Raw genomic sequence first — 12,659 nt, forward strand, 5'->3', positions numbered from 1 at the left:
TAGTACCACCTGCACCTAGTGCCATCAAATGGTCTCCTGTGATCTCCTTCTTACAATTTTTCTGACCCTCTGCCCATTCCTGGGCTGAGAGCTTCCAAAGCTGCTGCTGCTACTGCTGCTGCTGCTGCTGCTGCTGGTGCTGCTGCCACTATTATGGCCACTTCCAAGATACTCTAATGGTGCTGAAGCTGCATAACCTAGGGGCTACCCTCTGTCCCAATATCACAGACCTCTGGCACTAATCTCCTAAATTGTCTTAGGCTGGAAAAATGTCTTACCCTGACATTTTGTTGACTCTGTTGCTGCAAAATTGATTGAGGCATTTATTTTATAATTTGAGGGAAATTTTTGGAGAGTTCTACTAGGTTGCTGTTTTTTTTCTGCCATCTGGGTGCCCTGCTGACAAACACTTAATTTTTTTTCTTTCTTTCATTTACTCAGTAAATTCATTTATTCATCTATTCATTACTTAAGCAATCTTTGGAATGACATTCCAATATAATAAAGCATTGTGACATTTAAGCCAGACAGTCTGAATATTTTATGAGCCATCAATGCTTGCTAAGAGAGATCAAACTATAAAATAAAGTTACCTATTTTGCTTATTTGCACATCAAAATAGCAGTATTTCTTGCTTTGGTTTATTTGTTTGGCATTGCTTCTTGGATACTTTTGTAGCCTCAGGACTGACTGGGGCGTTGGTGTTAAGGCTGCTTGGATCATACTTTACAAAATATAGCTTCCTGATGATGAGAAAGGCATTGAAAGAGACAGATAGAAAGAGAGACAGAATGATAGAAATGGAATTGGACAGAGGTAGAGAGGGAGAATTAGAGAGAAAGAGAGAGAGAGGGACAGAGACATAGACAGAGACAGAGACATACAGAGACAGAGACATAGACAGAGGCAGAGACAGACAGAAACAGAGAGAGAATGTGTTTAGAGAAAGCAACAAGAAAAATCACCATCTATTTTTTGTTCTTGGTGAGAAATATTACTCAAGGACCACCTTTCTTTAGACATGCCTTTTGAGATTGCTAAGATTGCTCCATTCAACTGTGGGAAGGGAATAGTGGGGACTTCTGGACACTGCTTCAACTTGACCATGCCAGCAGTTTCTAGTATCACCCTCCTTGCTTCCTTACCTCTCAAACAAACAAAAAAATACCCTGTTCATTGCTTACATATCATAATTAAAAAAATTTTTAGTCATATCCATTGACCATTTGATTGTTTTATTTTTAGGAATAGTATTGCTATTATACATTTTAAGTAATATATAAAGTATATAGCATATCAGACCCTTATTAGAAAAAAAAATTACTCTGAAGTTTTTTTCTGAATTCTGTTATTTCTAATTCTAGACCTTCACATTTATTCATCGTTGTCAGCAATATTCATTCTTTTTAAAATGTTTATTGAAAACCCAGGAAGTAAGGCATGGATATGCCCATTTGTAGTTCCTTACTACTCAGGAAATTGATGTGTTGAGTAGTGTATCACTTGAGTTGGAGAATTCTGAGATTCTGAGATGTAGGAGGTTTATAAAGCTAATGTTTAGGTATCTATAATAATTCCATTGCCAGTATGTTGTGCGTCAGGGAGCAAAGTGGCCACTGAGCCAGAGTGGCCAAGATGAGATGAACTAGCCCAGGTTGGAAATAGAAGGTCAGAGTTTCTATGCCAATCAGCAATGGAAAGGAAGGAAAGAAAGAAGGAAAGAAGGAAAGAAGGAAGGAAGGAAGGAAGGAAGGAAGGAAGGAAGGAAGGAAGGAAGGAAGGAAGGAAGGGAGGAACGAACGAACAAACGAATGAATGAATGAAAGAAGGAACAAAGGAAGGAAGGAAGGAGAAAAGAAATAGAGAAATAATATCACCTTAAGACTGTGCTAATCAAAGTTCAGTTGCCTAATAGGTAGGATTTGGAGGGATTCTTTTCCACTCAGGTCACAATCAGCATGGGTTTTTATTTCTTTGCACACAGAGAGCAGGATATTAAAGTAATAATGAAACTGTGAGTATCCTTCCTTGTGTTGCCTTTTTATCTTGTAACTCTCACCACAGCTCTACCTGGGCATTAATTTCTAGGGATTCTACTTGGTTCAACCCCTCAGTACATCTCCCTCTTAAAACATCTTTTTTTGTAGACCACACACTATAAAAAGCAGAACATTTTACTTAAATCAGAAAGCAAAACATTATAATATCAAAAATAATAGGCCAGGCAGGAGCATGCTGAGACAACTTGGAAAGCAAATGATAGTGTTGCCAAATCTTTTTAAATCTCCTAACATTATGTGATTTTCTATTTAGCACCATCAGCCACATTTTTTCATATACATGTAAGGAGAGCTGGATTGTATTAATACTGTTCTCTCTAATATCACGGTCTCCTAGAATCTTGATCCTGAGCTCTTAAAGGATAGAAAATCTAAGATATAACTGGAGGACTATAGGGAAAGGTTTACATCAGGGCAAATTCCTTGAATTATCTGGAGCTAGTTTGGAATCTATGTTCAGGTAATGAATAAAGAATACCACAACTCTGTAACTTTAGATAAGTCCCTTAACCTTGCCTAAGTTTTCTCATCTTATCTTTCAACTGGGAATAATAATAGCAACTATCTTCCAGAGTTATTGTGTGGAAAAAAATGAGATAATAACTGAAATATTTTGTAAACCATAAAGTATTACATACATTTATAGCTGCTATTACTATTAAATATATACTATATAATAAATTATTATTATTTTTCTATAGATATTTTATAATTAAATTATAATTTATAAATAGTAATGGTAATAATAACAAAAAAAATCACAGATTTAATAGGCATCTAATTTCTCCTCTCTGCTGAAGTGGACACATACTTAATGCCTTTCTAGGGGCAACTAATAAAATCTGAACCATTTATATCTTTATTATATATATTTGAGTAGCTTCCCAGTACCATGAATACTTATAATTCTATTAGGCAGATTCTATAACAAGGAAATAATTTTGCTCTTAATTGTAATTACAAAGAAGAGTTGACTTAATCCCCCTCATGCTATTCTAATTTTTCTGGGTGTGATAGGAACTATTTCATTCTGTTTTTGTATTTCCAGCATCTTGTACTGTACCTGGCTAACTTAAGGTGATTCCCTTACACTCTTTAGGCTTTAGCAACCTAATATTCCAAAGGAAATGGTTATATTAAGTGACCTCCAGCATCTTATTCAGCTTTAGATTTTTTTTTTTGTTCCATGAATTGAATTGAATATACTTTCCTGCTGCTTTTTCACAGGTTTTTAGAAACATTGAGGAATCATTTACTGTGGCTGTTCAAACAGATACAGAGCATGATGTTCTGATGCTGTTTGCATTTCATAATAACAAGCCCACTTTTATGGATGCATAGGCTGTGAACATATCCCTTACTTTGCAGGCTTTTATGCCTTCAGGTATTTTCATTTTGGGATACTTCTGCCCAGACTTTTCTATTAACTCCTCATAGAGGAGTCATTCAACACTAGAAACTTTTTCATTCTTTTCCATATCTCATAGACAGGATTGTATTAATGAGGACTCATTTTTAGGACCTTTAAAGTTTATAAAGCATTTTGCTTATGTTAACCCTGTAAGATGGACAGTATAAATATCATTATGTCCTTTATCAGAAGAGAGAACTAGAGATCAGAATGCATAAGTGGCTTACTTAGTGGAGAGAATAAAATAGATCTAAGTTCCAGTCCCACCTTACTATCCCTGTAACCACAAGGAAGTAAAAAGCTGCTAAGCCTTAGTTTCATCATTTATAGAATAAGGCCTACTGTTCTTGACAAAGCTGTTGCAAGTATCAAATAAGATCATGTATGAGGAATGCTTTTGAGAGCCGAGCCCATGGTCTTCCAAAGTGGTGGGTCCTTCTGACTAGGTGGAGTGGTCAGGTGAATAAGAGATGAGAGACGACTGAATGCTCAGACCTGTGCTTAGGCATCACTCATTGTTCTCCATTGCACAGTGTTTGTTTATTATATAGCTTCAGTGAGTACATGCTTTTCTGGCACACAATCATTTTTCAACATATATGTTTCCATAGAACCTAACAACAGAAGTAAAGCCTAAGGAGATAGTCAACAAAACATAGTTCCTAAGTGCAGGGTCAAAGGGTAGAATCAACATGACCCAGATATAGGTTGGGGAATTCAGAGGACAGATTTGTCAGAAGTTTTTATGTCTAGAAAAGAAGGTCCTATCTAAGTGGGTATATAAGAATCCTTAGATTTAATTTTATAAGTGGGATCTCCTGGTAATATTCTGGGGGAACAGAGTGGGACATCTGTATTAACCCTGCAAGCATGTTGCTCTCATCTATTTTTCTTGGAGCTACATAAGAATAATAATCATAGCAATTCCAATAATAAGGGAATGCTAATAAGGAAAGTCAATTGGGGGGTGTTCAATGAATGTCTACAGCCTTCTTGGGGGTGACTGTGTCAAACAGCATGGTCTTTGATGGCTCTCATCAGAATGCCCTGTAAATGCTAGCTTTTTGGTATGATGAATATGAGGAGTTAAATTCCTGTGGGTCCATGTGGATGACGTGTCCAGACCATCATAGCTGGGTTTGGAGGACCATGACTTCGATGCTGGTGGAGTTGGCTCTGTCGAGGACTTCCTGGTTGGTGATTTGGTCCTGCCATCAGATCCTCATGATTGACCAGAGCTATATATAAATTCTATAGCTATACTTACAAGAATCAAAAATATTTTTGGAATGTTTCTTTGGGCCAAAATTACCACAGGCTCATTTTTAAGCATTTTATCAACATACATTTATTAAGCACCTGGTATATGCCAGGAATTGTGCTAAAATATTATTTGGGGCTGTTTTGGGAAATAAATGCTTATAGTCTTCTGTTATCCTCAAAATAATGTTTCCTAATGGGTTTGTACTCTTAATGGATGTTAACCCACTTTTTATTGTTTAAATAGTTCTAGGCCAATGTGGTTCCTGAGCACATATAGTCAGTTTTCTTGCTGTGGAAAATATTTGGGATTGATTAAATTTGTCTTAAATGGTCAGAGAGTTAAGGTTCTGCTTTAAGACCTTTCCTTATTTATTTATTTATTTAGTAGTATTGATGACTTTTTAAAGTGATATGGTTTGGAATTAATATATTCACACTTTAATCTCATCTTCATCTTTTCATTTCATTTAGAATTCAGATAGACATGGATAGGCAGTTTTCAGATAAAGAAATCAAAACTATTAATAAGCACATGAAGAAGTGTTCTAAATCTCTTATAATCAGAGAGATGCAAATCAAAACAACTCTGAGGTATCACCTCACACCTAGCAGATTGGCTAACATGACAGCAGAGGAAAGCAGTGAATGCTGGAGGGGATGTGGCAAAGTAGGGACATTAATTCATTGCTGGTGGAGTTGTGAACTGATCCAACCATTCTGGAGGACAATTTGGAACTATGCCCAAAGGGCAATAAAAGAATGTCTACCCTTTGATCCAGACTTCTCCATTAGTGGTGGTGTAATGTCCCTGAACAATCTGCAGGGATCTAGGAAAAAAACACTATCCATAAGCAGAGGACAAACTGTGGGAGTAGAAACCCCAAGGAAAAGCAACTGCCTGACTACAGCAATTGAGTGGACAGGTCAGAGGAGAGACTCTGAAAGAACACTCTAATGCAAATACTAACACCATGGCAATGGGTTTGAATCAAGAACACATGTGATACCCAGTGGAATTACGCGTCGGCTATGGGGGGGGGGGAGGAAAAGAAAATGATCTTTGTCTCTAATGAATAATGCTTGGAAATGATCAAATAAAATATTATTTAAAGAAAAAAAGAATTCAGATAGAATATTTATTAAATGCTTCCTATATGTCAGCCATTGTGCTAAGTTCTGGATCCAAATGAAACTACAATAATTCCTACACTCAAAAAGCTTATTTTCTTGTTTTTTTTTTTAAATTTATTTTATTTGGTCATTTTCAAGCATTATTCATTAGAAACAAAGATAATTTTCTTTTTCTCCCCCCCCCATCTCTCCCAATGGTGATGTATGATTCCTCTGGGTATCACATGTGTCCTCAGTCCAAACTCTTTTCCATGTTGTTGGTATTTTCATTAAGGTGTTCATTTAGAGTCTCTCCTCAATCATATCCCCATCCACCCCTATAGTCAAACTGTTGCCTTTCCTTGGTATTTTTACTCCCCCACCCATTTGTCCTCTGCTTGAGGGTAGTGCTTTTATTTTCTCCTTAATCTCAGTGGATTATTCAGAGACATTGCATTGCCACTAATGGAGAAGTCCATTACTTTAGATTGTACCACAATGTTCTCCTGGCTCTGCTCCTTTCTCTCTGCATCACTTCCTGGAGGTTGTTCCAGTCTCCATGGAATTCCTCCACTTTATTATTCATTTTAGCACAATAGTATTCCATCACCAACATATACCACAATTTGTTCAGCCATTCCCCAATTGAAGGGCATCACCTCATTTTCCAATTTTTTGCCACCACAAAAAGCGCAGCTATGAATATTCTTGTATATGTCTTTTTCCTTAATATCTCTTTGGAGTACAAACCTAGCAGTGCTATGGCTGGATCAAAGGGCAGGCAGTCTTTTATTGCCCTTTGGACATAGTTCCAAATTTCCCTCCAGAATGGTTGGATCAATTCACAACTCCACCAGCAATGAATTAGTGTCCTGACTTTGCCATATCCCCTCCAACAGTCATTACTTTCCTTTGCTGTCATGTTAGCCAATCTGCTAGGTGTGAGGTGATACCTCAGAGTTGTTTTGATTTGCATCTCTCTGATTATAAGAGATTTAGAACACTTTTTCATGTGCTTATTTATAGTTTTGATTTCTTTGGCTAACAACTGCCTGTTCATGTCCCTTGCCCATTTATCATTTGGAGAATGGCTTGATTTTTTGTACAATTGATCTGGCTCTTTATAAATTTGAGCAATTAGATCATTGTAAGAGGTTTTTGTTATGAAGATTGTTTCCCAATTTGTTGCTTTCCTTCTGATTTTAGTTATATTGGTTTTGTTTGTACAAAACCTTTTTAATTTGATGTAGTTGAAATTATTTATTTTACATTTTGTGACTCTTTCTAAGTCTTGCTTGGTTTTAAAGTCTTTCCCTTCCCACAGGTCTGACATGTATACTATTCTGTGGTGACCTAGTTTACTCATAGTTTCCTTCTTTATGTTCAAGTCACTTACTGAATTTGAGTTTATCTTGGTGTAGGGTGTGAAATGTTGATCCAAACGTAATCTCTCTCATACTGTCTTCCAGTTTTCCCAGAAGTTTTTGTCAAATAGTGGATTTTTGTCCCAAAAGCTGGGGTCTTTGGATTTTTCATGGACTGTCTTGCTGAGGTCACTTACCCCAAGTTTATTCCACAGATCCTCCATTCTGTCTCTTAGCCAGTACTAAATTGTTTTGATGACCAATACTTTATACTAGCTTTTGAGATCTGGGTCTGCCAGGCCATCTTCCTTTGTATTTTTTCATTATTTCCCTAGATATCTTTGATCCTTTGTTCTTCCAAATGAACTTTGTTATATTTTTTCTAATTCAGTAAAAAAAATTTTTGGAAGTTCAATGGGTATAGCACTAAATAGATAGATAAGTTTGGGTAAGATGGTCATTTTTATTATATTGGCTCATCCTACCCATGAGCAGTTAATGTTTTTCCAATTGTTCAAGTCTAGTTTTAGTTGTGTGGAGAGTGTTTTGTAGTTGTGTTCTTATAGTTCCTGTGTATGCTTCAGGAGATAGATTCCTAAGTATTTTATTTTGTGTAAGGTGATTTTGAATGGGATTTCTCTTTCTAATTCTTGATGCTGAGTTGTGTTGGAAATATATAAAAATGTTGATGACATATGCCAATTTATTTTGTATCCTGCAACTTTGCTAAAGTTGTTGATTATTTCGACTAGCTTTTTGATTGATTCTCTAGGATTCTTTAAGTAGACCATCATATCATCCACAAAGAGCTATAACTTGGTCTCCTCCTTGCCGATTTTAATGCCTTCAATTTCTTTTTATTCTCTAATTGCTACTGCTAGTGTTTCTAGTACAATGTTAAATAATTGAGGTGATAATGGGCATCCTTGTTTCACTCCTGATCTTATTGGGAAGGCTTCTAGTTTATAACCATTGCCGATGATGTTAGCTGATGGTTTTAGATGTATACTGTTTATTATTTTTAGGAATTCTATTCCTATGCTTTCTAGTGTTTTTAATAGGAATTCGTATTGTATTTTATCAAATACAATATTTGAGGTCTATTGAGGTAATCATGTGATTTTTGTTGGTTTGCTAGTTGATATGGTCAATTATGTAGATGGTTTTCCTAATATTGAACTAGCCCTGCATCCCTGGTATAAATCCTACTTGATCATGGTGGATGACCCTTCTGATCACTTGATGGAGTCTTTTTGCTAGTATCCTGTTTAAGATTTTTGCATCTATTTTCATTCGGGAGATTGGTCTCTAGTTTTCTTTCTCTATTTTTGACCTGCCTGGCTTTGGAATCAGTACCATATTTGTGTCATAAAAGGAATTTGGTAGAACTACCACTTTGCTTATTATGTCAAATAGTTTGTATAGTATTGGGATTAACTGTTCTCTGAATGTTTGATAGAATTCACTTGTGAATCCTTTGGGGCCTGAGGATTTTTTCCTAGGGAGTTCTTTGATGGCCTGTTGGATTTCTTTTTCTGATATGGGATTATTTTAGAATTATACTTCTTCTGTTAGTCTAGGTAATTTGTATTTTTTAAGTATTCATCTATATCATCTAGATTGGCATATTTATTGCCATATAATTGGGCAAAGAAGTTTTTTATGATTGCCTTAATTTCCTCTTCATTGGAGGTAAGATCCCCCTTTTCATCTATGATACTGTTAATTTGATTTTCTTCTCTCCTTTTTAAAAATTAGATTGACCAGTACTTTGTCTATTTTGTCTGTTTTTCAAAGTACCAGCTTCTTGTCTTATTTATTAGTTCAATAGTTCTATCACTTTCAATTTTATTAATTTATCTTTTAATTTTTAGGATCTCTAGTTTGGTTTTCTTCTGGGGTTTTTAATTTGTTTGCTTTCAAGTTTATTAACTTGCATTTCCAATTCATTGATCTCTGCCTTCCCTAGTTTGTTAATATATGCACTCAGGAATATGAATTTACCTCTGATTACTGCTTTGGCTGCATCCCAAAAGGTTTCAAAGGATGTCTCACCATTGTCATTTTCCTTGATGAAATTATTAATTGTTTCTATGATTTGTTCTCTAACTAAACAATTTTGGAGCATCATATTATTGAATTTTCAATTGATTTTTGATTTTGCTCTCCACGTACCCTTACTGATCATTATTTTTATTGCCTTATGATGTGAAAAGTTTCCATTAATTATTTCTGCTTTTCTGCATTTGTATGTAATATTTTTATGACCTAGTGTATAGTCAATCTTTGTGAATGTGCCATATGCTACTGAAAAGAAGGTGTATTCCTTTTTGTCCCTATTTATTTTTTCTCCATATATCTATTAACTCTAATTTTTCTAGGATTTCATTCACCTCTTTTACCTCTTTTTAATTTATTTTTTGATTTGATTTGTCTAAATTTGATAGTGGTTGGTTCAGATCTCTCACTAGTATAGTTGTATTATCTATTTCCTCCTTCAATTCTCCTAGTTTCTCCATTAGAAATTTGGGTGCTATACCATTTGGTGCATACATGTTGATTAGTGATATTTCCTTGTTGTCTATATTCCCTTTTATCTGGATGTATTTACCTTCTCTATCCCTTTTAATTTGGTCTATTTTTGCTTTGGCTTTGTCAGATACCATGATTCCTACTCCTGCCTTCTTTCTGTCAGTTGATGCCCAATAGGTCTTACTCCAACCTTTGATTCTGACCTTGTGAATATCTACCTGCATCATGTGTGGTTCTTGAAGACAATATATGGTAGGGTTTTGGCTTATAACCCACTCTGCTATTCCTCTACATTTTATGGGTGAGTTCATCCCATTCACGTTCAGTGTTATGATTGTCATTTGTGAATTCCCCAGCATTTTGATATTCTCCCCTAATTCTGACCTTTCTTCTTTTGCTATATCCCTTTAAACCAGTGGTTTACTCTAAATCAGTCCCTCTAGTCCCCTCCCTTGTTTTGCTTCCCTTTCTGACCCCTCCCTTTTAGTTCCCTTCCCCTTCCCCCTCTCCTTCCCTCCCTTTTTGTACTCCCTTCCCCCAACAACCCTTAGAATTCCCTTCTCCCTTACCCTGTTGGATAAGATAGAATTCACGATCCCATTGGATCTTGATGTTCTTCCCTCTCAGAGTTAATTTCTCTGAGAGTAAGGTTTAAGTCATAATAATTAGCACTCTTTTCCCCTCCTTCTTATCAGAGAATTCTTCCCCTCCCCTTCCCGTATTTATCTTTGTGTGACAAACATTATTCTATTTAATTTACTTCTATTTATTCAGGTATGTCTTGGTACCATCATTTATCCCTCCTCCCTTTTTCTTTATTTTTGTTTTATTTCCCTCCACATCATGTTAATGCCCTGATCTTTCCCTATGAGTAATTCTTCTGATTACTGTATTAATGAGTACCATTTTTGAAAGTTATATATGACATTTCCCCCATATGTTAGTATATATGTTTGATCTAATTGTAGCCCTTATAGAAGAGAGTTTGACCAAAAGAGAAAAAAAAACACTTTTCTCCTTTTCCCCTTCTTTCATATTTACCTTTTCATGTTTCTCTTGCTCTTTGTGTTTGGATATCAAACTTTCCACTGAGTTCTGGTCTTTTCTTGCAAATACTTGGAAATCTTCTATTTTGTTGAATGCCCATACTTTCCCCTGGAAGTATATAGTCAGTTTAGATGGGTACTGATTATTGATTGAAGACCCAGTTCTCTTGCCTTTCTGAATATCGTGTTCCAGGCTTTGCGATCTCTTAGCGTGTTTGCTGCTAGGTCTTGTGTGATCCTTATGGGGGCTTCTCTGTATCTGAAGTTTCTCTTCTTAGCTAAGATTTTCTCTTTACCTTGGAAGCTCTTGAATTTGGAGATTACATTCCTTGGTGTTGTCTTTTGGGGATTTAGTATAGAGGGTGTTCTATGAACCCTTTTATTTCTATTTTTCCCCTTTGCTTGAGAACATCAGAGCAATTTTCTTTGATGGTTTCTTGTAGTATGACATCGAGATTTTTGTTTATCTATGGTTTTTCAGGTAGAACAATGATTTTCATGGTGTCTCTCCTTCTGTTTTCCTTGTCCGTCACCTTGTCAGTGAGATATTTTATGTTTTCTTCTAATTCATTAATTTTTTACTTTGCTTTATTAATTCTTGCTGATTTGTAAGATCATTGTCTTCCAGTTGCTTAATTCTGATCTTTAAGGACTTATTTTGCTTTTCAGATTGGTCTGCCCTTTTGTTTGAGGCTTCCAGCTCTCTCTCCAATTTTGAGTTCTTTTCTATCAGGCTGTTGATCTCTTTCTGATTTTTTCCCCATTTTTCTTGCCAGAAAGTTTCCATCTTTTGGATAAGCTTCATTTTGAGTTCTTCCAGAGCTTGTGGATAATTTCCATTTTTTTGGGTATGTTTTGATTTTGTTTGAATTTCATCCTCTTTTTCCTCTGTAGCCTGAGTTTTCCCTCCATAAAAGTTTTCGATAGTCATTTTTTCCCCTTTCTTCTTGGAGGGTTAATCTTGGGCACTCTGAGCCATCACTTTGGTGGTTTTCCCTTTCCTTTTTGGTCAGAGATTTGGGTGTTATGGGCGGGTTTTCTGTGCATTTAAGTGGCAATGTTTTTTGCCTCAGGCTTGTTCTTCCCCAACTCTGCAGTTTTTCATTGCGCTGGCCGGCCCCCGTGCTCTGTAGTCTCTTCTCTCCTGTGCTCAGGAGTCTCCTGTAATACCTCTCTGAGGGGTAATTCCCTAGTAGCCTCTTTCAGTTTCCAAGGACCCTGGCATGCCCCCCCTTTACTACAGTGAGGAGTGGAGCTTTGGCCTTAGGCAGTTTCTACAGTTTCTAGGGTCTCCACAGTATTCACAGTTTGCAAGAGCCCCTGTGGTCTGCTCCTTCTCCAGTGTGCAGGGTTCTCCAGTGAAACCGCCCTGAGGGATAGTTCCCTGGCAGTCCTCGTTAGATCCCAAGGACCCTGGTTTACTCTCCCAGACAGAGATGCTCCTCACTTACTCGCTGTCTCCAGTGAGTGTGCTGGCCCCTACTCTGGTTCTGTGGGGGGAGGGCAGCTCAGTTCACGTTTTTTTGTGCACACTTTTTCTCCTTCTTATAGTGTGGAAATGTTCAAACCCCATGTACCTTTGTTGCTGTGACCTTCTGGAGAGTCCCTCCATTCTTCCCAGGATGATTTTTATGCTCTTTTGAGGTAGTCTATTTTGTTCGGTGCCAGGGGAGAGGAAGTGATTCGCGTCTAGATTGCAGCCATGTTTACCCAGAAGTCAAGAAGCTTATATTCTAATGGGAGAAGACAACATATAAGAGAGGAGAGAGGATGGGGAAGAGAAGAAAAAAGTTGTGGAGTCAAGTTAGGAGTGAAAAGAATCATGGTTGGGGCCTATCCTTAATAGGTGACTGGAATGCAGTCATTGGTTAGT

This window comes from Monodelphis domestica, chromosome 6 (assembly GCF_027887165.1).
Source record: "Monodelphis domestica isolate mMonDom1 chromosome 6, mMonDom1.pri, whole genome shotgun sequence".
NCBI classification, from domain to species: Eukaryota; Metazoa; Chordata; class Mammalia; order Didelphimorphia; family Didelphidae; genus Monodelphis; species Monodelphis domestica.